At 37.8% G+C, this 27,332-nt stretch overlaps 2 long non-coding RNA genes across 4 annotated transcripts in view; one reads left to right on the top strand and one right to left on the bottom strand.

The window, feature by feature from the left end:
- Positions 1–27,332, top strand: part of LOC132647211 (uncharacterized) — a 363,873-nt gene that overhangs the window by 216,053 nt on the left and 120,488 nt on the right. The window contains exons 11-14 of one of the 3 annotated variants that reach the window (XR_009585544.1): positions 12,815–12,926; positions 13,897–13,966; positions 14,851–14,956; positions 20,402–20,480. This is a non-coding gene — a long non-coding RNA (uncharacterized LOC132647211). Of the gene's footprint in view, positions 1–12,814; positions 12,927–13,896; positions 13,967–14,850; positions 14,957–20,401; positions 20,525–27,332 lie in introns of those variants that run through there. The other 2 variants (XR_009585543.1, XR_009585542.1) reach the window with 2 other exon arrangements.
- LOC132647212 (uncharacterized) overlaps positions 1–27,332 on the bottom strand; it is a 41,600-nt gene that overhangs the window by 12,433 nt on the left and 1,835 nt on the right. The window lies entirely within an intron of this gene.

The raw sequence follows: 27,332 nt of genomic DNA, 5'->3' as shown, positions 1-27,332 counted from the left end.
AGAGTTTGCAGAAAGAAGAGAAACCATGGGTGGGGACATCTCTGAGACAAGCTGGAGATCTAGAGCAGTGTAGGCTCCTGGGCAGATATGCAGTGATTTTAGCTGAGACTCCCTAGTAGTGGGGGCCATGGAGACTAAAGATGCCATCTTCTAACTAAACAGGACTCCTTGTGAAAAGAGAGGAATACCAACCCACCCACAAAAACTTTGACCTTAAATTTATCCTGCCTACAACATGTACAGTGATAAAAATAGAGCAGAGAAAGAAGAAATGCCCAACTAATTCCTGGCCCATCCTGAGACCCACACCACAGGGGAGAGCCAATCCCCAACACTATTAACTATATTCTGCTATACTTGCAGAAAGGAGTCTAGCATAAGTATCCACTGAGGGGCTACACCCAACAATGTACCAAAAGAAATGCTAAGACCCACAAGCAAACCTTGTGCAGGGCACAGGGAGCCTTGTGGAAGAGTGAGGAAAGGATAGAAAGACCTTGAAGCGATAGACTCTCTATAAGAAGACTAACAAAGCTAATTAAATTGGGCCCAGGTGGGGCCTGTGGAAATGGAAACACCAACTAAGGACCATACATCGACTGGACCTAGGCTCCTTACACATATGTACCTGATGGGCAGCTTGGTCTTCATGTGGGTTCCCTAATAAGGGGAGGAGGAGCTCTCTCTGTTGTGGACTCTAATGCATGCTTTTCAATCACTTTCTCCTGGATGGGCTACTTTTCCAGGTCACCCTGGAAGAGAATATGCTCAGTCCTTATGTATCTTGATGTAATGTGATGCATTAGAAAAAGTGCTCCCCTTGTCTGAGTAGTAGGGAAGGGAGCATAAAAGAAAGAGGGAGGGAGGGTAGACTTGGGATTAGAGTAGAGAGGAGGCCACTATTGGGATGTAAAGTGAATAAGTAAATAAATTAAAAAGAATTTAAGTGGGACAAGCTATCAAATCATATTTTATTGTATCTTTTATTTTTATTAAAAATTAAATTGATGAATGAGTCAGATATTATATTTTATGAAACAGTTATTAATAGAAAATACTATAAGGGGTTTGTAAACACCTGGAACTAGATCACAAGATCACACCTGCTCGATTCCTGCAGTGATCACTTTCCACCAACAAGTAACCACTCTTAAGCACTCCTTCAGTTAATTCTCAGGACAAGATGATGTCATGTAGTAAGTGAATAAACCATCTATGAGTGTGCTCAGGCTCTGTTGCAGTGCTTCTCAACATACCTAATGCTATGACCCTTTAATGGAGTTTCTCATGGTTTGGTGACCTCTAATAAAAAAAATATTTTGGTGGCTATATCATAACTGTAATTTCACTGGTGTTATGAATTGTGGTGTAAATACCTGGTATACAGGATATCTGGTATGTGGCCCCCAAAGGGAACATGACCCACAGATTGAGAATCACTGCTTTATATGCTTTTCTCCCCCAAAAAAAGTGTCTGTGTATTTCTCTGGACTATGTTTTTCTTTTTTTTTTTTTGGGGGGGGGAGAAATTTGCTCCCAATTGAAACATTGTCTTCTTTTGAAGGCTTATTATAAAATCCAGATTCTTCATTAAAATACATGTTACAAGAATCTCATAAACTTGCTGGTTTAAGCAACCTTCTTCCTTGCCTCATGTTTATGAAGAGTAAATGATAACTGGACAATATGTATCCTGGATAAATTGACCTAAGATGCAACCTTAAAGTAGCAGAGTATACCTAGAAAACACTTATGTCTTTATTCATTAACTTCTGCTATGGCTGCACAACTTAGAAACTAATGTTTGAATTATACAGCAGAGATGATTTCCTAAGATAGATGATCTTTGGTCAGATTTTCCCCCAGTAACTTGATTTGTTATTTATTCAAAAACACCTGAAATTGGACTTCTAGGATTCACTGTGAACTGCTCCTCCCAACCTTAAAAATGTTGATTGGCTTATATAGAGCTTCAGTGTGTATCCCACTACATAGAGTGGTTACAGAACAACCAACTCTGAGATGTAAACTTTGGGATCATATGATATATTGGACAAAAGTGTTGAAGGACATTTTTGGGGTATATCTTTTGCTTGAGAAAAGTCTGAAATAAACAAACAATCAAAAAACCCAGAGTATTATTAGCCCACTGTCCATTTATCTTAGGATGCCACCTCCTCAACCTTTCCTGCAATTACTTTTTAAAACTAAAGTCCAAAAGAAAAAGAAAAGTAATATTGAGTAGGTCCAGTGCTACCTGCAGAACTGTTATCACTCTAACCTAAGCCTGTAGATTTGTGAACTTTGGGAATTTATGTTCATGTCATGTAAAGTTTACAGCTTTTTCTTTATTATAAGATAATCCCACATATTAAATACTCAATTTATTGGCTATCTAATTTTATTGGCTATCTAATTTTCTATCAGTCCATTCCTGACAACATTTTAATAAATTTTATTTTATTTTAATTTTATATTTCATTATTATTATTTGTTATAATTTATTCACTTTGTATCCCAGCTGTGGCCCTCTCCCTTGCAACCAAGGACCATCCATGGAGAGGACCTAAAACCACTGCTCATATGTAACCATAGGTTCAATCTCCACATAGATTCCTAGTAAGGTGATCATGGGCTGTCTCTGGCATGAACTCAGAGGCAGGCTCTCTGATCATCACCACTTTGGGGATGTAGCCTTGCAAGTCCACAAAGGAAAACAATACATCCATTCACGATATGGTCAGATAGAAAGGGAGGCGATCCTACTCTTTCAGTGGATTAGGGGAGGGACATAGGAGGAGAAGAGGAAGGGAAGGTGGATTGGGAGGAGACCAGTTTTTAAATTATAGAATCATTGTGGTATGTAAGAGTCTTTATATTTAACTGTTTTTATCTCCAATTTTTAAGAATAATATTTAATTATAGCATTTTATACTGTTCCTGTAAACACTAGTTTATACTACTTTTTGCTAATTCTTATATTCATGGATCTTTTATATCTTTAATTTATAATTAATTTATTTATTAATTACAATTTATTCACTTACAAAGTGTAAGTGTAGCCCCCCCCCAATTCTACCCTCCCTCCCTCTTCTCATCCCTTGCCCCTCCCTCAGTTCACTGATATGGGTGGTCTTCCTCCCCTCCCTAGCTTATCAGGGCTCATCAGGATTGTCTCCTTGTCTTCCTTTATGGCCTGGTAATGTTCTTCCCAAATAAGGGGGAGGTGATCAAAGAGCCAGCCTCTGAGTTTATGTCAGAGACAACCCCTATTTCCCTTACTAGGACACCCACTTGGAGACTGAGCTGCCATGGGCTCCATCTGTGCAGGGGTCCTTGGTTATATCCATGCATGGACCTTGGTTTAAGTATAGTCTCAAAAAATATTACTTTGCCTAGATTTTCTGGTTCTGTAGCTCTCCTTGTTGAGTGCCTATGCCCTCCAGGTCTTTCTCCCTCTGCTTTCATAAGATTCCCTGCATTCTGCCATAGTTTGGCTATGAGTCTGAGCATCTGGTTTTATACCCTGCTTGTTAGAGTCTTTCAGAGGCCCTCTGTTGTGGGCATCTATCATGTTCCCTGTTTTCTCCCTCTTCCAATACCCCCCCAATTTGCCTTTCTGAATGAGGATTGATCATCTTACCCTAGATCCTCCTTCCTGCTTAGCTTCTTTAGGTGTACAGATTTTAGTATGTTTAGCCTATATTATATGTCTAAAATCCATTTATAAGTGAGAGTATATATATATATATATATAAAATGTGTAATTTTCTGCTTCTGGGATACTTCATTCTGATTGAACTTTTCTAGTTCCAACCATCTGCCTGCTAATGTCATGATTTCCTTGTTTTTAATTGCTAAGTAGTTTTGCATTGTGTAAATGTACAACACATTCTTTAACCATTCCTAAATTCAGGGACATCCTTTTCCAGATTCTGACTATTACGAATAAAATTGCTACAAACATAGTTGATCAAATGTCCTTGATGTATACTTGAGAATATTTTAGATATATGCTTAGGAGTGGTGTAACTGGATCCTGAGGTACCATTATTCCTAATTATCTGAAAAAGTGACAGATTGATTTCCAAAGTGGTTGTACAAGTTTACATTCCCACCACCAATGGAGAAGGGTTCCCCTTTCTCCACATCCTCTCCAGCATCTATTGTCACTTCAGTTTTTTATCTCAGCCATTCTGATGGATGTAAGGTGAAATCTCAGAGTCATTTGGATTTGCATTTCCCTGATGACTAACGGTGTTGAGGATTTCTTTAAGTGTTTCTCTTCCATTAGATATTACCCTATTGAGAATATTCCTTTTAGCTCTGTACCCCATTTTTAACTGGATTACTTGATTTGTTGCTTTTTAACTTTTCGAATTTTTATATATTCTGGATATTAGCTCTATATCATATATAGGGTTGGTGAAGATCCTTTTGCAGTCTGAAGGCTGTTGTTTTGTTTGATGATGGTGTCCTTTGATTTATAGAAGCTTTTCAGTTACATGAGGTCCCATTTACTGATTGTTGATCTTAGACCCTGTGCAGTTGGTGTTCTCTTCAAAAAATTGTATCCTATGCCAATGAGTTCAAGGCTGTTCACCACTTCTTCTTTACCAGACTTAGTGTGTGTGTGGTTTTATGTTGAAGTATTTGATCCATTTGAACTTTGCGTTTGTGCATGGTGATAAAAATCAGGCCACAGCAGAAAATAGTGCAGCCAGTCCTGATGAGATCTGATAGACTAGGATCAGAAGGAAGCAATGGAAGTCCTCCCCTATCAGTGGACTTGGGGAGGGCCATGGATAGAGAAGGGGGAGGGAGGGTGGTACTGGGAGGGGAGGAGGGAAGTGTTCACAGGGGGATACAAAGTGAATAAAGTGTAATTAATAAAAAAATTATTAAAAAATATGGATCTAGTTGCATTTTTCTACATGTAGACATCCCGTTAGACTAGCACTATCTGTTGAAGATGCTGTCTTTTCCATTGTATGGTTTTGGCTTCTTTTTAAAAATCAAGTATCCGTGGGTGTATGGTTTTATTTCTGGAACTTCGATTCAATTCTGTTGATCCACAATTCTGTTTCTATACCAGCAGTTTTTATTACTATTGCTCTGTAGTACAGCTTGAGATTAGGGATGGGATACATCTAGATGATCTCTTGTTGTACAGTTCTTTTTTAGCAATTCTGGGTTCTTTGTTTCTCCATATGAAATTGAGAATTGTTCTTTCAAGTTCTGCAAAGAATTATGTTGATGTTTCATCGGAATTGCATTGAATATGTAGATTTCTCTTGTCATGATGGCTATTTTCACTATGTTAATCTTACTGATCATTAGCGTGGGAGATCTTTCTATATTCTGATATCGTCTTCAATTTTTTTCTTCAGAGACATGATTTTTTTTTCCAAACAAGTCTTTCACTTACTTGGTTAGAGTCACACTAAGGTATTTCATGTCATTAGTGGCTGTTTTGAAGAGTGTAGTTTCCCTAATTTATTTCTCAGCTCAATCTTTCATATACAGGAAGGCTATGAATTTGTTTTTTGAGTTAATTTTATATCCAGCTACTGTGCTTAAGGTGTTTTTCAGATGAAAGAGTACTGTGGTTGAATTTTTGGGGTTGCTTATGTACACTATCATATCATCTACAAATACTGATATTTTGACTTCTTCCTATCCAGTTTTTAGCCCATTCATCTCCTTTAGTTGTCTAATTTCTCTAGCTATAACTTCAAGTACTATGTTGAAGAGATATGGAGACATTGGGGAAGCCTTGCCTTGTCCCTGATATCAGTGAGATTGGTTTAAGTTTCTCTCCATTGAGTTTGATGTTGGCTATAGGTATATTGCCTATATGTTATATGTTGGCTATGCTGTATATTGCCTTTACTATGTTTAGGTATATGCCTTGTATCCCTGATATCTCCAAGACTTTAAATATGAATGGGTGTTGGATTTTGTCAAATGCTTTTTCGGCATCTAAGGAGATGATCATGTGGTTTTCTCCTTCCGTTTGTTTATATGGTGGATGACATTGATGGATTTTTATATATTGAAACACCCTTGCATGCCTGGGATGAAGCCTACTTGTTCATGGTGGATGATATCTTTTATGTGTTCTTGGATTCAGATTGCAAGTATTTTATTGAGTACCTTTTGCATCAATGTTCATAAGAGAGATGTAGCACATGATAGTTCAGTGTCCAAGTGGGTTACATAGTAATGAGAAGAGGGACTACCTCTGACATAATCTGATAGGCCTGCTCTTTAATCACCTCCCCCTGAGGGGGGAGAAGCCTTACCAGGCGACAGAAGATGACAATGCAGCCACTCCTGATGTGATCTGATAGACTAAGATCAGAAGGAAGGAGAAGAGGACCTCCCCTATCAGTGGGATATGCATGCATGCATGCATGCCCTTGGGGAGGGGCACGCTTGAGGAAGGGGGAGGGAGGGTGGGATTGGGAGGGGAGGAGAGAGGGCCTTATGGAGGAATACAAAATGAATAAAGTGTAATTAATAGTAAAAAAATTTAAAAAAGAAAAAAGAAAAGAAATGTGAAAAAAAAGAGAGATAGGTCAGAAGTTCTCTTTTTTGTTGGGCCTTTGTGTGGTTTAGGTATCAAGGTGACTGTGGCTTCATAGAATGAGTTTGGTAATGTTCCTTCTATTTCTATTTTGTGGAATAGTTTGAAGAGAATTGGAGTTAGCTCTTCTCTGAAAGTCTGGAAGAATTCTGCGCTGAAACCATCTGGCCCTGGACTTATTTTGGAAGGGAGACTTTTGATTACTGCTTCTATTTCCTTGGGAGATATGGGACTATTCAATCTTTCTACCTGATCTTGACTTAATTTAGGTAAATGAAATCAATCAAGAAAATTGTCCATTTCATTTAGATTTTCAAATTTTGTGGCATATAGGCTTTTTTAGCAAAACCTAATGAATATTTGGATTTCCTCAGTCTCTGTAGTTATGTCCCCCTTTTCTTTTTTTTTAACAATCATTAATTATTTACTAAGTAAAATCTTTTTTTTTAATTTTTCATCAATTACACTTTATTCATTCTGCATCCCCCCATAAGCCCCTCCCTCATATGTCCCCCTTTTCATTTCTGATTGTGCTGATTTGAATAGTTTCTCTCACCTTTTTGTTAGTTTGGCTAAGAGGTTTTCTATCTTGTTGATTTTCTCAAAGAACCAGCTCTTGGTTTGATTCTTTGAATAGTTTTATTTGTTTCTAATTTGTTTATTTCTGCCTTGAGTTGGATTATTTCCAGCTGTCTGGTTCTCTTGGCTGTATCTACTTTTTTTTTTCCTAGGGTTTTCAAATGGGCCATTAAGTTACTTGTATGAGATGTTTCAAATTTCTTCTTGAAGGCACTTATTGTTATGAGCTTTCCTATTAGCACTGCCTTCATTGTGTCCCATAAGTTTGGGTGTGTTGTGCTTTTCATTTTCATTGAATTCTAGGAAGTCTTTCATTTCTTTATTTCTTCCTTAACCAAGCTGTCATTGAGTAGTGATTTGTTCAGTTTCCATGTATGTGTAGGCCTTTTGCTGTTTCTGTTGTTGTTGAGGTCCAGCTTTAGATCATGATGGTCAGATAGGATGCAAGGGATTATTTAAATCTTCTTGTATCTGCTGAGGCTTGCTTTGTGAGAAACTATATGATCTATCTTAGTGAAGGTTCCATGAGGGTGCTGAAAAGAAGGTATACTCTTTTGATTTGAAGTGGAAAGTTCTGTAGACCTCTATTAGGTCCATTTGATTTAGGGCCTCTGCAAGTGCCCTTGTTTCTCTGTTTTGTTTCAGATCAGATGAGCTGTCCCTTGGTGAGAGTGGAGTGTTGAAGTCTCCCACTATTAAGGTGTTGGGATCAATGTGTGATTTCAACTTTAATAATGTTTCATTTACAAATGTAGGTGGTCTTGTATTTGAGGCATAGATAGATGCTCAAAATTGTGATGTCATCCTGTTGGAATTTTCTTTTAATGAGAAGGAAGTGCCCCTTCTCATCTTTTTTGTTTAATTGTGGTTGAAAGTCTATTTTATTAGATATTAGGATAGCTACCCCAGCTTGTTTTCTGGGTCCATTTGCTTCAAAAACATTTTCCAGCCCTTTCTCTGAGGTAGTGTTTATCTTTTTTCACACAGATGTGTTTCTTGGATGCAGAAGAATGTTAGATCCTGTTTCCACAACCAACCTGTTAGTCTGTGTCTTTTTTATTGAAAAGTTGAGTCCATTGATGTTGATAGTTAATAGTGACCAATGTTGTTAGTTATTTTTATTGTGGAGTTGGTGGTCTTACTATGATTCCTTGCTGTTTTTTTTCTTTTAATTTTTGTTGGGAAATTATCTGTATCCTATATTTTCTTTGGTGGGATAATTTTCATTGGATTGGAGTTTTCCTTATAGTATCTTCCATAGGGCTGGTTTGCTGTGTAGATAATGCTTAAATTTAGATTTACCATGGAATATTTTTTTTATTTTTATTATTATTACAATTTATTCACTTTGTATTCTGGTTGTAGAACCCTCCTTTCTTTTTTTTAATTTTATTTTTTTCTTATCAGTTACATTTTATTAACTCTGTATCCCAGCTGTGTCCCCATCCCTCATTCCCTCCCAGTCCCTCCCTCCCTTTCCAAGTCCACTGATGTGGGGGGACCTCCTCCCCATTCAACTGATCCTGTTTTATCAGGTATCTTCAGGACTGGCTGCAAAGCCCTCCTCTGTGGCCTAACAGGACTGCTCCTCCCTTCGGGGGTGGGGAGACCAAAGAGCCAGTCATTGAGTTCCTGTTAGAAATAGTCCTTGTTCCCCTCACTTTGGGAAACCAATTGGTTACTGAGCTACCACAGGCTACATCTGAGCCAAGGTTCTAGGTTATATCCATACATGGTCCTTGGTTGAATGTCAGTCTCAGAAAAGACCCTGTGCCCAGATATATTTGGTCCTTGTGGAGCTCCTATCCTTTCGGTATCAGACTAATTCCCCTTCTTTCTTATGATTCCCTGTACTCTGCCAAAGGTTTGGTCATGAGTCTTTGCTTTGAAAACACTGCTAGTTAGAGTCTTTCAGATGCCCTCAGTAGACTCCTGTCATACGTTCAATGCACATCCCATCTGTCTTTCTAAACGAGGATTGATCATCTTATCCCATGTCCACTCTCTTGATTATCATTTTTAGGTGTATAGATTTCATTATGTTTATCATATCTTATAGGTCTATATAAGTGAGTATATACTGTGTTTGTCTTTCTCCTTCTGGGATATTTCACTCAGAATGATCTCTTCTAGATCCCACCATTTGCCTGCAAATTTCATGATTTCCTCCTTTTTGATTGCTGAGTAGTATTCCATTGTGTAGAAATACCACAATTTCTGTACCCATTCTTCCATTGATGGACATCTGGGTTGTTTCCAGGTTCTGGCTATTACAAATAAAGCTGCTTTAAACATGATTGAGCAAGTATCCCTTTTGTGTACTTGAGCAAACTTTGGGTATATACCTAGCAGTGGTATAGCTGGGTCTTGAGGAAGCACTATTCCTAATTGTCTTAGAAAGCTCCAGATAGCTTTCCAGAGTGGTTGTACCAGTTTACATTCCCACCAGCAGTGGAAGAGGGTTCCCCTTTCTCCACAACCTCTCCAGCATGTGTTGTCGCTTGAGTTTTTCATCTTGGCCATTCTGATGGGTGTAAGGTGATATCTCAGGGTCGTTTTGATTTGCATTTCCCTGATGGCTAATGAGGATGAGCATTTCTTTAGGTGTTTCTCTGCCATTCGATATTCCTCTGTCGATAATTCTCTGTTTATCTCTGTTCCCCATTTTTTAATTGGATTACTTGGCTTGCTGCTTTTCAGCTTCTTTAGTTCTTTGTATATACTGGATATTAGTACTCTGTCAGATAAAGGGTTAGTGAAGATTCTTTCCCAATCTGTAGGCAATCATTTTGTTTTGATGATGCTGTCCTTTGCTTTACAGAAGCTTTTCAGTTTCATGAGGTCCCATTTATTGATTGTTGCTCTTAGAGCCTGTGCTGTTGGTGTTCTGTTCAGGAAGTTGTGTCCTGTGCCAATGAGTTCTAGGCTGTTCCCCACTTTTTTTTCCAATTGATTTAGAGTATCTGGTTTTATGTTGAGGTCCTTGATCCACTTTGACTTTAGTTTTGTGCAGGGTGATAAATATGGATTTTCATTTTTCTGCATGTAGACATCCAGTTGGTCCAGCACCATTTGTTGAAGATGCTCTTTTTTTCCATTGAGTGGATTTGGCTTCTTTGTCAAATATCGAGTATTCATAGGTGTGTGGGTTTATTTCTGGGTCTTCTATGAAGTTCCATTGATCTTCCTTTCTGTTTCTATGCCAATACCATGCAGTTTTTATTACTGTTGCCCTGTAGTACAGCTTGAGATCAGGGATGGAGATACCTCCAGATGATCTGTTGTTGTAGAAGATCTTTTTGGAGATTCTGGGTTTTTTGTTTCTCAAAGTGTCACTATTTGCAGATGATATGATGGTATACATGAGCAACCCCAAAAACTCAACCAGAGAACTACTTCAGCTGATAAACACCTTCAGCAAAGTGGCAGGATACAAAATCAACTCAAAAAAATCAGAAGCCCTCCTGTATACCAAAGACAAAAAGGCTGAGAAAGAAATTAGGGAAACAACACCCTTCACAATAACCACTGATAACATAAAGTACCTTGGTGTGACTCTAACCAAGCAAGTGAAAGACCTGTTTGAGAAAAACTTCAAGTCTCTGAAGAAAGAAATCGAAGAAGATATCAGAAGATGGAAAGATCTCCCATGCTCATGGATTGGTAGGATTAACATTGTGAAAATGGCCATACTGCCAAAAGCAATCTATAGATTCAATGCAATTCCCATCAAAATACCAACTCAATTCTTACAGACCTTGAAAAAAAGATTCTCAGCTTCCCATGGAATATTTTTTTTTCTCCATCTCTGTTGATTGAAAGTTCTGCTGGGTATAGTAGTCTGTGTTGGCATCTGTGTTCCCTTAAAGACTGCATGACCTCTGCCCATACCCTTCTGGCTTTCATAGTTTCTGATGAGAAGTCTGGTGTGATTCTGATTGGGCTACCTTCATATGTTACTTGACCTTTTTTCCTTGCTGACTTTAATATTTTTTCTTTGTTTTTTAGGTTTAGTAATTTGATTATGATGTGACATAAAGTATTTCTTTTCTGGTCTATTCTATCTGGTGTTCTGTAGGCTTCTTGTATGTTTATGGACATCTCTTTAAGCTGGGAAAATTTTCTTCTATGATTTTCTTAAAAATATTTTCCAAAAAAAAAACAAACAAACAAAAAAAAAATTTTCCAGCCGTTGGAGCCTGGAGTCTTCTTTTTCATCTATTCCTATTATTCTTAGGTTTCGTCTTTTCATGGCGTCCTTGATTCTTGGATGTTTTATCTTTCGGACTTTCCTAATTTTATCTTTTCTTTGATGGAGGAATCAATTTCAGCATGTGAATCTTCAGCACCTGAGATTCTCTCTTCCATCTCTTGTATTCTATTGGTGATGCTTACCTTTGTGGTTCCTGATCTTTTCTCTCACTTCTCCAGTACCAGGGTTTTCTCTGTGTTTTCTTTATAGATTCTAATTCTGTTTTCATACATTGCATCATTTCCTTCATCTCAGTGAATGTAGCTTCTATTTTTTTGTTTGTGTCCTCTCTATGTCTCTAATTGTTCCTGTACGTTTAGTCTTCTTTATTTCTTTGAGAGCTCTGTTCATTTACTCTTTTTGTTCCTGTAATAACTTCATAAGTTTAGTCTTCTTTATTTCTTTGAGAGCTCTGTTCATTTACTCTTTTTGTTCCTGTAATAACTTCATAAGCATAGCTTTAAAGTCATTTTCCTGTGTTTCTGCTGAATTAAAATATTCATTGATTTTGGAGTTTGCTGGTGGGGCCATACTGTCCTGATTTTTGTTGGGTGTGTTCCTGGGGGAAATGTTGGGGGCTTGAGTGTTCTCACTCTCAAATCTCAAGAAGGGAGATCTGTGCTTGGAGCAGGCAGCATTGTGTGCAGGCAAGCTGTGTGCACTGTGGGGTGCCTCCTCTGCTTCAGCTGCTAGTTGCAGTACCTCTGCTGCTGCCTCCCTGTTGGCTGCACCTCCACTTCTTCCTCCGCTGCAGGCTTGGCTACCTCTGCCACTGCTTCTGCCCATTACAGGGAAGTTCCCAAGAACCTATTCCCCTGGAGCAGTCCACAGAGATGTCTGCAGTTGACCTGTGTCCTATTGGACTCAGATCAGGGTTTGTCACCCTTCTCTCTTGACTCCTCATACCATTGTTTTGGGTTCCACAGCCCCTCAACTCACCAATTCAGAGTTTCAGCTCCTCTGAGTATGGTGTGCTCTGTTCATTGCCATCTTGGATTCCCCTCTTTCCATTCTTATTTGGACTTGTATGGTTGAGAATCTTCTAGATATATGAACATACTGTTTTTAAATTGGACAGATATGACTAATTTTATGTTATATGTATGACTAAGGATTTATTTTTAATTTTAATTTTTTTATGATAAACCATTAGAGATACTTTATAATACAGTATGTTTTTGCACTGGCAACAGAATGCCATTGGCCTTTAATGTGCCTTATTTTAGTTTTGTTGGAAAAATTGCACTGTTTTCTTTTCAAAATTTCTAAGCAGTTACTGTTAAATTTAATTCATGAATATTAATGTGCATATTACTCTTGTGTTTATAATAAAGCTAGATTGCATTTATTCCAGTATTGTTCTTCTAATGAATATCACATACTTTTGATTTCAGCTCTTACTGCACTGCTCACTGGGTTCTTAGTCTCATCACTGAAGTCAACAATAGCTCTGCTCAGTGTCGTGTGAAGCTTCCAACAGATGCAGCCCACCACACTCTGCTAATGGTATTGTAAAACTACCTGATTTCTGACATTCATTTTCAAGTTTTAAATGTTTGTGTATAAAAATCATTTGGAATTTTTTATTTTCTCACTTACTTCCATTTTGCAGAATTAAAATTAGATTTGCTCATATATTCATACTTCCTGTTTTCTATACACAAGTTAATGCCCTTTACAAAACTTACAAATTCCTTTCTTTCCTTTAAGTACCACACAATTAAAAATATAATATCCAGTACTAATATTCTCTTATAACGTCTTCAAGGATGCCATTATTTCTTTTCTCAAAGATCTCTCATATTCACCTCAAGTCCAACCAGAATTCATATACTTTAAGTTTAGTGCAGGCAGTCTAATGGACTTTTTCTCTCTTCTCTTCCATTCTCTCTCCCTCTATATCTTTCTCTAATCTCACCAACTAGAGCAGAGCAAAAAAAAAAAATGAAAATAAAAAAACATCAAAAACCCCAATAAAACAAAAAATATCAAAACTAAGTTAACAACAATAACACTCTCTGAAATAAACAATGAAAGCAAAATGGCATGTGTTTTGTGTTGGTCAACTACTCCTATTTCAATCACCTGGTGTGGAATATGTTTGATATAATCAGTGACTCTAGTGGAAAAAATTGGTTTTCCCTTTCCTTCCAACAGATATATTGCAAATTGCTCCTTAGTTAGGGGTTGCCTTTTGTCTACTTTCCCATCTCATAGGTGTAATTTTTTTCTGGTTTGAACCTATGCAGTTTTGTATCTGCTGGAACATTCTCTGGGTGTTCCTGTGTGTGTCAATTCTGTTGTTTGAAAAACTTCATTTTTTGTAGTCATTTGATTTTTATGCTTCCTCTTCCAAATAGAAGCCAAAGCTTGAGGAGAGAGGTTTAATGAAGGCCCATTTAAGAGCTAGTGCTTCAGTGCTGCTCATTCTCTGTATATGCGGTTTTTGAGTGTCTCCTTGTTACTTCCCATCTAGTGCAAGAAGAGGTAGTCTTGACAAGGGTTGAACAATGATCTGATTGATTAACAGATTCAGGATCCTAGGGGTAAGTCCAATCTTTGTTACCAGAATATCCAACAATCTAGTTAATGACCAACCAGCTGTCCATCAATGGCAAATACAGTAGCAGAGCCCAACAGTAGCAGCACCAGAAGAAGGGGGGAGAAGTATCCAACATAGGCCCTCTCCAGGTGCTTTAATTTATACCATCTCCAGAGTCCCCAGAATTAAACTATCTTCACCTGGGATAACTCATGTACCTCCTAGAGCATGAGACAACTATATTTAATGACTGGAGACAAGCTGAAGCAGCCCCATATCACATGCCAGGGATTAAAACAAAAACATATGCACATAACATAAATAAGATTTTAAAGACACCAAAATTCTCACTACAGATGTACCCAGACATGAATGGCGGCCTTTTATTATAAAGCCGTGATTGAATCTAAAGCAGCTAGATGACCAAACCCGAGGCATCACAGAATCACCCCCAGAATGGGTGATTCTGTCTGTTGTCAGTTGAGCCAGACCTCAGGATTTATTGCACTTTTCTGTCTTCAAACTATGCATCTTCCTATTTCTGCTGTGATATTAAAAAGAGGGTGCCAGGTGAGATAATACAGCAGCTCTGATAGAAATCTCACAGCCCACAGCAGGTTTTGATATCCCTTCTATTAATTTCCCATATGTTCTCCATCAAAAATAGGTAATCAGAAGTAATATCAATTCTTCTACATCATTTTTGCCAGGTGGGCTTCTGGGTAGTTTTATACTTTAGCCAGGGGCTGACTATAAGCTTTTCCCCAGAGTAGGAAGACTGCTCCTGTAAACTACAGGAAGCAGAACCAAATGAAACATGGCATATGCAGGGACTTGCTATGTTTCTTCACACTCCTGTTGAATAACCTGTTCCTGTTTCTTGTGCAGAAAACCTGTTCCTTCTTCTGAACTCAGTGCTCCTGTATCAAGGTTTGACATTCCTGTCTCAGTCTTGGATCCTGCACCATTTGCAAGAAAAATGATTTTTCTTCAGGTATCAGTATCTGACAGCAACCAGGGTTACTACTCTTTATAATTACATTGGGGGACACACTGAAACAAAAAATTGCTATGGCAGGGAGAGTTCTTTTTTGCACTGGGGGATAGTTACAATCTTTGATGTGTATAAATTGTAGACACTATCTTAACTGTTATCCAAAGTACTGTGTGGACAAAGACATAAAAGAGAGAAATTATACTTGTTGTTATTCTGTTGCTATAAATGTCTCAGAGGTTCAACACTCCAATCGCATTTCTACAATCAGGTATAAATTGTCATTACACTTTGACAAATAGTAATTATTAAGGTTTTTCTTATCTTCTCTGTCTTCACATTCCTTTCTATATGGTCAGGCAATATATGAGTCTTTTGAGAAAAAAAATGATGGTATTTGATAGGTATTACATGTTCTTTTTAAAATTTTATTATTATTATTATTTTACAATTTATTCAATTTGTATCCTGGCTGTGTACCCCTCTCTTATCTCCTCCCAATCCTACCCTCCTTCCCTCTTCTCCTCCTATACCCCTCCCCTTTTCCACTGAGGGATGAAGTCTTCTTCCCCTTCTATTTGAACCTAGCCTATCAAATCACATCAGGACTGGTTGCATTGTCTTCCTCAGTGCCCTGGCAAGGCTGTACCCTCCCACAAAGAGAAGTGATCAGAGAGCCTGTCACTGAGTTCATGCCAAAGAAAGCCCCTGCTCCTCTTATTATGGAACCCACGTGGAGACTGAGTGTATGGGCTACATCTGAGCCAGGGTTTTAGGTCCTCTCCATGCATTGTCCTGCAATAAGGTATCAGTCTCTGCAGGGCAACTAGGGCTCAGTATTTTTTTTTTTTTTTGGCTCTGTTAGTCTCCTTTTGGAGATCCTGTCTCTTCCAGGTCTTTCTATCAAACCCTTCTTCCGTAAGATTCCCTGAACTCTGCCCAAAGTTTGGCTGAAAGTCTCAGCCTCTGCTTCAATACCTGGATCAGTAGAGTCTTTCAGAGGCCATCAGCGGTAGGCTCCCGTGGTGTTCCTGGTCTTCTCTTGCTTCCAATTTATATTGCATTTTTCTTTCTGAAGGAGGACTGAGTATCTTCCCTAGAGTTTTCCTTATAGTTTAACTTCTTTAGGAATATAGATTTTAGTATGTGTATCCTATATTATATTGCTAATATCTACTTATGCATGAGTTTATACCATGTGTGTCTTTCCACTTCTGAGATACCTTACTCAAGATGATCTTTATAGTTTCTACCATTTGCCTTCAACTTTCATGATTTTCTTGTTTTTAATAGCTGAGTAGTATTCCATTGTGTTAATGTAACACAGTTTCTGAATCCATTCCTCCATTGAGAGACATCTAGGTTATTTCCAGCTTCTGGTTATTATGAATAGAGCTGCTATGAACATGGTTGAGCAAATGTCTTTGTTGTATACTTGAACATATTTTAGATATATGCCTAGGAGTGGTATAGCTGGATCTTGAGGAAGCACTATTCCTAATTGTGTGAGAAAGTGCCAGGTTGATTTCTAAAGTGACTATATAAGTTTACATTTCCACTAGCAATGGAGGAGGGTTTCCCTTTCTCCACATCCTCTCCAGCATGCCTAAGTGGATCAAAGACCTCAACATAAAACCAGACACACAAAACCTGTTGGAAAAAAAAAAGTAGGGAAGATCTTGAACACATTGGCACAGGAGACAACTTCCTGAAACATACAGCAACAGCACAGGCTCAAGGATCAACAGTTAATGAATGGGACCTCAAGAAAGTGAAAAGCTTCTGTAAAGCAAGGGACACTATCGTCAGAACAAAATGTCAGCCTACAGACTGGGAAAGGACCTTCACCAACCCTATATCTGATAGAGGGATAATATCTAGAATATCAAAAGAATTTAAGAAGTTAAACACCCATATGTACAAAATATGCTCAAGTATACAACAAGGACATTTGCTCAAACATGTTTGTAGCACCTTTATTCGTAACAGCCAGAATCTGGAAAACCCAGATGTTCCTCAGTGGAGGAATGGATACAGAAATTGTGGTACATTTACACAATGGAATACTACTTGGCTATTAAAAACAAGAAAATCATGAAAGTTGAAGGTGAATGGTGGGAACTAGAAAACATCATGCTGAGTGAGGTATCCCAGAAGGAGAAAGATACACATGGCATATACTCACTTATAAGTGGATATTAGACATATAATATAGGATAGAAATACTAAAATCTGTACACCTAAAGAAGCTAATCAAGAAGGAGGATCCTGGGTAAGATGATCAATCCTCATTCAGAAAGGCAAATGGAATAGACATCAGAAGAGGGTGAAACCAAGGACAGACAGGAGCCTAGTCACAGAGGGCCTCTGAAAGGCCCTCCCAGCAGGGTATTAAAGCAGATGCTGAGACTCATAGCCAAACTTTGGGCAGAGTGCAGGAATTCTTATGAAAAAGGGGGGTGATAAGAAGACTGGATGGGACTGGCGCTACACAAAAAGAGCAACATGTCCAAAAAAAAATCTAGGCACAGGAATCTTTTCTGAGACTGACACTCCAACTAAGGACCATGCATGCCAATAACCTAAAACCCCTACATATATGTAACCCATGACAGCTCAATCAGTAAGTGTGTTCCCTAGTAATGGGAACAGGGGCTATCTCTGACATAAACTCAGTGGCTGGCCCTTTGATCACCTCTCCCTGAGGGTGGTGTGCACCCTTGCCAGGCCACAGAGGAAGATAATGCAGACAGTCCTGATGAATCCTGATAGGCTAGGATCAGATGGAAGGGGAGGACAAACTCCCTTAATAGTAAACTGGTGAACTGGTCAAGGGAGGTGAAGAGGGAGGGACAGCTGGATTGGGAGGGAATGGGGGAGGGAAGGAGACACTGCTAGTATACAAAATGAATAAATTGTAATAAATAAAAGAAATTTAAAAATATATTAATTAAAATTTTTAAATGTTAAATTCCAACAAACTATTTAATCCAATTAAAAAATGGGGTACATAGATTTCACCTTACACCAATCAGATTTGTTAAGATAAAAAACACAAGTGACAACAAATGCTGGAGAGGATATGGTATTGCATATTCTTATCAAATAAATTTAAATATCAATTTTTTGTCCCCTTTTAATAATAAATTTACATTGACTGATAAGTTTCTCATCATCAACATTCACTCTCCACCAATCACTTTTGTGTGACAGGTCATGTATATTTTTGCAATAGCCCTACTTTTTCTGAGTTCCTTCTTGGTATCACAAAACATTTTTAACTGCACATATCATATATGTGGCAGTCTTTTGTGTTTTAGGCTAATATAATTCTCTCTTTTTCCCTTGTTTTGGAGCATCTGACAGGGCAAGACTTTAGGGTATTACCTGATGGCTAATTGAGAGAGACAACAGAGAAAAGCACATGCAGCAATACAAGTATTGTTTCACTTACAAATATAAGAGGAAAACCTTAAATCTCTCAGGGTAATGCAGTGAAGGAAAAATCTGGCTAAGTTGAGGGTCTGATGATACAGAGATAGATATAAAGCTGAAAGTGAGAAGAATGACTAAAGTGAAGAGGGGAATTCACGGAGTGGACTGTAGTAATATCATTGGTCTACACAGCATTACTCAAAGACTTTTATTTAATAATAGATTTGGAACAAAAAAATGTAGGTCTCAAAGAAATATCCAACTGAAGGAAAAATTCTAACTAAGGCCAAATGTCTAAGTGGGGCAAATATCTAACTCATGTTCCTATTAACACATCGAAGTGACTAGCATCCATTCACATCTCCCACAACTGGAAATAACTTTTACAGAGTCTTGGATCCTCTCAGCCCTCTAATTTACACCAACCAGACCATTCAAACCATACCTTAAATTCCAGCCAATTCACCAGCATTTTATCTCTATATATCTCAGCCATTTTTGCTACAAGCTCTCTTGGTTCTCTCTACCCTCTTGCTATTTTTCTGTCTCTTTCATGTTGAGATTTCCATTCACAAAGGATATAATGCAAACATTTGAAAATAAAGATTTACAATAACTGTACTGATATAAATCTGCCGGCTTTAATGATGCTATTGTAAAATGTTAATTGACAATAGAGCTACATTGCTGAAAAGTAGATTTCTTCGCATAGTCTTTCAAACCTGTCTATACTATATGAATGAGGTTAGTATGAGAAATTAAACTGCCTTGAAATTCCAATAACAGAGGGATTTACATAGATGTTCATTAGATAAACATGTTTACCAGATCAATGCATGTCTTCTGGTATTCTATCTCAAACAATACAACCCTAGTAAACAATAATATCAGAAGAAATCCTTTGCAAAAATATGTTCTTAACATAAGGCACTGTTTTCTAAAAATATAAGAAACTTACCTTAAAATATTTTGAGCATGGAAGTTTTTAAGAGTTCAAATATCATTATCTTTATTTTATAAAATTAAAGAAACTAATCGAGAGAGGACCCTGACTAAAATGTTTAATCCCCCATCCCAAAAGACAAAGAGGATGGACATCAGAAGAAGAAGAAAACAGGAAACAAGCTAGGAACCTGCCACAGAGGGCCCCTGAAAGACTATGCCCTGCAGACTATCAAAGCAGATGCTGAGACTTATGGCCAACTGTTGGGCAATGTGCATGGAATCTTATGAAAGAAGTGGGAAATAGTAAGATCTGAAGAGGACAGGAACTCCACAAGGAGAGCAACAGAACCAGAAAATTTGAACACAGGGAACTTCCCAGAGACTCATACTCCAACAAAGTACCATGCATGGAGATAACCTAGAACCCCTGCACAGTTGTAGCCCATGGCAGTTTAGTGTCCAAGTAGGTTACATAGTAATGGGAAGAGGGACTGCCTCTGACATAATCTGATTGGCCTGTTCTTTGATCACCTCCCCCTGAGGGGGGAGCAGCCTTACCAGGCCACAGAAGATGACAATGCAGCCACTCCTGATGAGATCTGATAGACTTAAGATCAGAAGGAAGGAGAGGAGAACCTCCCCTATCAGTAGACTTGGGGAGGGCCATGCGTGAAGAAGGGGGAGGGAAGGTGAGGTTGGAAGGGGAGGAGGGAGGAGCTTTTGGGGGGATACAAAATGAATAAAGTGTAATTAATAAAAAAATTAAAAAATGTATATAAAAACAGATAAGGGTTTATTTGAATTTTGCATAAATTACAAATGAGCATTTCACTACTTACAGTATTTTCATATAGATGATGACCTTTCCATGTCCTTTCAAGTGTCCTTTATTTTTGTTTTGTTTTGTTTTTAACTTTCTTGGTGGAATTTGAGGTTGCTCTTTACATGATTACTGTTTTGCTTACCTCTGGAACATACTAATTTTCTCTTTGTAGTTTAAAGTACTCATAGGTTGTATTTATTCATATTGTTCTTTTAATATATGTCACTGTTCTTATGATGCAGGGTCTTACTGTCCTGCTCACTCGGTTGTCACACTCTTCACTGAAGCCATGCTTTCTCTCAGTTCCATGAGAAGTTCAAGGTACAGACACAGACCCCAACACTCAGCTGATGGTATTGTAAAACCACTTGCTTTTGCAAATTTATTTTTTTTGATTGCTTGTGTATAAAATTCAGTAAAAAATATGTATTTTTTTTCAACACTATAGTTTTGCTGAAATTATGTTTACATTTAAATATAATTTAAATACTTAAAGTTTTATATATTAATAGTTATGTCCTTTACAAAATTCACAAATTATTTTCTTTGCATTAAGTATCAGGTATTTGAGAAGCAAAAATGACTGGTATTTATTTTTGACAATGAATTCCCTGAGGAAGCCTTCTAGAGCAATGTCCAATAGAGGTAGCCAAACTGTTATCCATGGATTGATTTTAAATTGTAGATATACTGAGTGGTATCTCCACTTACGATTATTGAATCTCATTTATATAAATTAATTAATTTATGTATTCACTTTACATCCTGATTGTAGCTCCTTCCCTTCTCTCCTCCCAGGCCTACCCTCTTCTCCTCTTACCCCTCACCCTCCCATATTCCTCAAAAAAAGGGAGAACTCACTACCAACCAACCCCACTTCATCACATCCCATCAAGACTGAGTGGGTCTCTTCCTCTGTGACCTGGGAAGGCAACTCTGCCAAGGGGGAGTGAGTGATCAAATCTAGGCAACAGAATTCATGTCATAAACAACCCCTACTCCCCTGAGCTGCACGTTGGCTATATTTGTGTGTGGAGCCTCAATCCAGACTATATATGGTCCTTGGTTGGTAATTTAGTCTCAGAAAGCCACTGTGAGTCCTGGTTAGTTAGCTCTGTTGTTCTTCTTCTGGAACTCCTGTCACCTCCAGATCCTTCTATCCTCCCCCCACCCCCCACTTATCCAGAAGACTTGGTATACAATGTTTGGCTGTGAGTCTCAGCATGTTTCAATCCAGTGCTTGGTGGAGCGACTGAAAGGACAGCTATGCTATGCTCCTATCTATCTGCATAATAGAATATTGTTAATAATGTTAAGGGTTAAATCTCTTCCATGGCGTGTTTCTCAGGTTGGGTCAGGCATTGGTTCAACATTTCCTCAATCTCTACTCTAGCTTTATCCCTGTACATCTTATAGGCAGGGTAAATTTTTGGTTGAAGTTTTTGTGGGTAGGTGGTATTCCTGCACCTCCATTAGGAGTCCTGTCCTGTTCAGTCTCCTAGACCCCTGGTACTTGGATTCTCAGCCAGACTCATCCCTATATCTTCCTAAGAGCCTATGCTGTCTTAGGTTCCTAGCTTGTCACAGAGATGCCCTCCCTTACAAAATTTCATTTTATAATGAGTATCTGAGTGTTTTTCTTCAAATCAAGATGGTGGGCTTGGATTCTCAATGATTATTTTTGTTTTTTGTACTTTGAGATGATCATGTAGTTTTTTTTCCCTTGTATTAATGCAATACTTCACATGAACTCTTTATGTTAAATTAATCCTACATATTTAGGTTATATTTACTTCATCATAGTATAAAGATATTCTATGTAATTCATGCTTAAAGTATATATATATACATATATGTGCATATATATATGCATATATTTTTATTTTACTATACTTTTTCAAACAATACATTTAGCCATGTTTTTTTTTTCTTTCTGAACTTCTCTCATACTCTTCCTATTTCCCTGCCAACACAAATCCATGCATTTGTTGTTGTATGGTAGGTTTCTCTCTCTCCTATCTGTCTCTCACCCCAAAACAATAATTAATAGCAATAAAAATGAAAATCAAAGCGAACAACCACTACCACAACAAAAATTAATGAGAAAAAATAGCAAAGAAAAGGAATAAAAAAAAAAAGGGAAAAAAGGACACAAAAGATGAATTTGATTTGATTTGATTTGATTTCCCTACACATGAGTCCTGTTCTGATACGTGGTTAATATAACCAGTGACAATACGTTGTAAAAAATTAAAAACAAAACCAAAAGAAAACCCCCAAAACAAAAGTTATTTTTCCTTTCTTCACAGCAGATATTAATTGTAAATAATTTCTAGGTGAAAGGCAATTCATTTTTTCTTCTTTCCATTTCAGTGCTGTAATTCTTCTCTGGTTTGATCCTGTGCAGATCTTGCTTGTACTTTCATAGTCTCTGGGAGTTCCTGTATCAGTAAAGTTGTGTCTGGAAATTGTTTCCTTGAAGTCATCCCCAAACACTGGCTCTATTATACTCTTTCTGCATCCTTTTCAACATAGAGCTAGGAAGCTTGTAGGAAAGGTTTTCATGAACACATCTAATTTAGAACCCTGTATTTCAAAACCTATTGTTCTCTACACATAGGCAACCTGAGTATCTTTTTGCTATTTTCCATCTAGTGCATGCAAAACCATCTCTGATGATAAGTATTCCTCAGTTCTATGTGATAGTAACATGCCATTTGAACTAATTTTATTTCTTTTTTTCCTTTTAGCAGAATAAGGAAAGTAATTATTTTTTTTCATAGGCCTAGGACCTATCTAGTCTCATATTCTTTGACCCCTTATCAGTGTGAGTTATGGCTTCAATATTATGGAGCTGACCATAAATCTATGAAAAAGTAGTTGATTATCCCATAATATTTATGACACATGACAACCACATATCTTGAAAATTACTAAATATTGAATTTTGCAGTCATTGCCATTATGATGTTGAGGATTTCTTTTCTCCTCTAGTAGCATATAATAAACTTTCAGCATTAAATATTAAATAAATATTTAGTAAAAATGAAGCTTCTAACTGGACACCAGATGAATTCCTCCGATTGATGACATAAGTAAGTAGAATCTTCAGCATTATAACACTACTTTCAAGTAGTGAAGATTTCACTATAGCATTGGAAATGGTGTGTGATGTTCCACTGGAAAATTGTCTATAGCAATTGACTCTATAAAATAACTCATTGCTGACAGCATAGATATCCAAGATATCACCTTATGGTATAATGTATAGAATTTTCATGGCAATATTTCATCAAATACAAGGTGCTTTCATTTCAGTTCTTTGTTTACATATGTGTGTAAATGTATAACTATACACACACATATATATACATATACATACACACATATGTAAGCTTCTTGCATTTAGTTGAGAATTTCATATATGAGTACTAAATTTACATTATTTTCAAACTATTCCTCCTACACTCTGACTATACCATCCCTAGATTTGAGATCTGTTGCTTATTTGTTAGTCAGAATTGTAAGTCTTAATAAAAAAAATTAAAGAAAGAGAAAGTATATAACATTCACACAAAATAGTTATAGTGGTAAGTGAAGAGGAATTCTAGTATAGGAACTGGAGTAGTTTTTCAATCACAAAATAAACATATATATTTTAATGAAAAATATTTTATTAATATGAATTACACCTGAAAAAATATAAGTTAATGTTACCTACATGGAGACAAGTGTGTACCCACACATAGAATATTACACAAAAACACAAAAAATGTTACAATGTAACATTATATATATAATGTACAATATAACAATTACAAAAATATATTCTGATAATAACTAATTATTGTTTAGACAGATTTGCATGCCACTCCCCAAGTCCACTAATAGGGGAGGTTCTCCTCTCCTTTCTGATCTTAGTCTGTCAGTTCACATCAAAAGTGGCTGTATTGTCCTCTACTGTGGCCTGGTAAGGCTGCTCCCCCCCCCCAGAGGGAGGTGATCAAAGAGCAGGCCAATCAGATTATGTCAGAGGCAGTCCCTCTTCACATTACTATGTAACCCAATTGGACTCTGAACTGCCCTGGGCTACATCTGTGCAGGGGTTCTAGGTTATCTCCCTGAATAGTCCTTGGTCTCCTTGGTTTGCCTGTGGTATATATGCAAGATTAGAGTCTCACAACAGTGTGATGCAGCCATGATCATTCAGGCCTTTACAGCCATTGAAGCAGGACATTCTCCCCAAGCATGGTTGGATACCATATAAAGCTAAAATGATACGCTCAGGATGCGAGGCTAAGCACTGCACTCGGGGTCAGCCGCTTTGGACCCAGAGAAGAGCATGTCTGATTGCATGCGGGTTGATGCCCCAGGTCCCGCCTCTGAGAAAAAGGCATCGGACGGGTCTGATGCTCTTTGGGTGGATGACACCTAAATGAACATCTGTACAAAGTCCCAATTTATTTCTAATATCAGAGATCAGACCTCTACTCTTGCCTGATGCATCTAAAACAAAAAGGGGGAACTGTAGAGAGCTGCGGAATGCTATGCCTTAAAGATGGAGCTGGTTTCCGCCTTCCACCTTCCCGATGGTGAGTGCTCTCTGTCACGAACAACTCCACATTTGGCTAAGGCCGAGGATCTGGCTTGCTTCCATGTATGTGGACCTATCTGCATTGCCCCCGTGGCACGCCTGGGTTGGCTACCCAGAGGCTATTTAAGCTGTGGGCTGGCTTTCCCCGGGGTCCAAGGATTGTTCAATGTTCCTGAATAAACTGCATTGAAAACAAACAAACAAAAAAATAACTAATTATTCAGACAACAAATTATTCTCTATTTGATTGTACAAAATCCAGAGGTAATAAAAGTCTCTGCAGTAGCAGTTTTTCAATCAGTCAGTCACCTGGTTAACATCCAGCTCTTAGCTGGTGGCTTGGTATAGCAAAAGTCTGACAACGAGATTATTCAGAAAAGTAAGACTACCCAAAAAACCTTCAGGGCATGCATTTAATGGTAATTTAGCATAGGCAGAGGTTGTCTTAATTCCCACATTCTTGTTCTGAGGCACCTCTTCCTACTTTCTGTGCAGGAAATGTGATCATGCCTCCAAAGCTACTGATTCTGCTTCAAGATATGTCACTCCTGTCTCAGCATTGAAGTGGTTTATCATCTTTAAGAAAGATGTTTCACTTTAGCCTTCAGTATCTGACAGAGACTATGGATTGGGAAATGTACTGTGAGGATTTCTATCTTTTTGCCTCCTGTCTACAAAGGTATATAAGGCTTGAGGAGAAAGGTTTGAGGAAGGCATCTGATAACACACCTAGTATTCCAAGGTCTCTCATTCTCTACACTTACATAAGTTTAGGTTCCATATGTTATTTTTCATGTAGTATAAAAAGAAGAATCCCAGATGATAGTTTAACAGTGCACTGATCTGTGAGTATATCAGGATGCCATTAGGAGTCATTTTATTTCAGTATTCTCATAGGAGAATAATAGTCATGTTTTCCCCTATAATCATAACCTATCTAGTCTCAGATTCTTGGTCAGTAGCCCTTAAAACCAATAAAAGAAAGTGTTTGGTTACTTCCATATATCTGTCATTATTACATCGGTATATCAGTACAAGTAGATCATTATTTTAGGTTTGCAATGTTTGTAGCTGGTAATAAGTGCAAGAAGACAGGAAACAAAGCCTACCACAGAGGGCCTCTAAAAGACCCTGCAGGGTATCAAAGCAGATGCTGAGACTCACAGCTAAACTTTAGGCAGAGGGCAGGGAATCTTATTGAGGAAGATGGTGATAGAAAGACCTAGAGAGAAGAACTCCACAAGGAGAGCAACAGATGCAAAAAAAATCTGGGCATATGGGGCCTGCAGAGACTGATGAATAAACCAAGGACCATGCATGGAGAGGACCCAGACCTCCTGCTCAAATGTAGCCCATGGACAGCTCAGTATCCATGTGGATTCCGTAGTAAGGGGAGCAGGGGCAGTCTCTGGCATGAATTTTGTTACCTGCTCTTTGATCATCTCCCCCTGGCAAGATGGCCTTACTAGGACAAAGAGAAAGAGAACTCAGACAGTCCTGACCATACCTGATAGGCTAGGGTCAGATAGTAGGGGAACAGGTCCTCGCTTATCAGTAGACTAGAGGAACATAGTGGGAGAAGAGCAAAGGAGGATGGGAGAAGAAGAGATGAGGAGGGGGCTACAGCCAGGATACAAAGTAAATAAATTGAAATAATAAATAAAAAGAGAGTTCCTTCTCTTCCGGTAATAGTCAGTGATCCTTCTAGCATCATAAATACTAGTCACTAGTAATAAAAAGTTTTGGTGAAAAAGTTTAATGAATACAATTTTGGTGGCAAGTAATTATCCTGAACAATAGGGCTTAAACATCCTGTTGTGGAGATTAAATATAACCTTGCAAATGATCTGTAATGTTTATCTGGAGGGCTATTGGGCCTCTTTGGCCAATGAATGACTCAACAAGAATTAATCTTTTCTTTATATGGAAGATTTTACTTTATGGCATAAGACTTCTGGTGGGACAGTGTCTCTCCAAATATATTATGACTACATGCAAATTCCTTATGAGTGTAAAAGCTTCTATGATTTATTTGAGAAAATGATACATGAGTACTGCATTGACATTCTTTCTGTTTTCTCCTTCTAACTCTATTCCTACCATTGTTTGTTTAATTCACTCTCAATTTTATTACCTCTTCTTAGTGATTATAATTCTTACTAACATACACATACATATACATAAATACTCACTGTTATGTATATTAGGGGTTGATCATATGTATATAGATTTAGGCTGACCTCTTGGTATCAATGAGTCTATCATGGTGCTTGTCTGAGTTGAGGACAGATAAGTACTAAGCATGTGAGTGTTCCCTTGGGAATTGGTATGTCAGCTTGTTGTGTCATTGTGCTACTTTTCTTTAGGTATGCACATTGTTGAGATTTATGGATCCAACTTTCTTACTTTGTATAGAAGATACTTTACTCATAGCAAACATCCTTTTCCTCTCGATCTTATACTTGTTCTGCTGTACTTTTCTAGTGTTTTCTGAGTCATAGTTCAATGACATTTTATTTTTAGATTACTCAATTGGGGTTGGGCATACCATTGCCAGTTATTTTTGCATTTTCAACAGT

This window comes from Meriones unguiculatus, chromosome 14, assembly GCF_030254825.1.
Source record: "Meriones unguiculatus strain TT.TT164.6M chromosome 14, Bangor_MerUng_6.1, whole genome shotgun sequence".
NCBI lineage: Eukaryota > Metazoa > Chordata > Mammalia > Rodentia > Muridae > Meriones > Meriones unguiculatus.
This window is presented reverse-complemented; position numbering and strand designations above follow the sequence as displayed.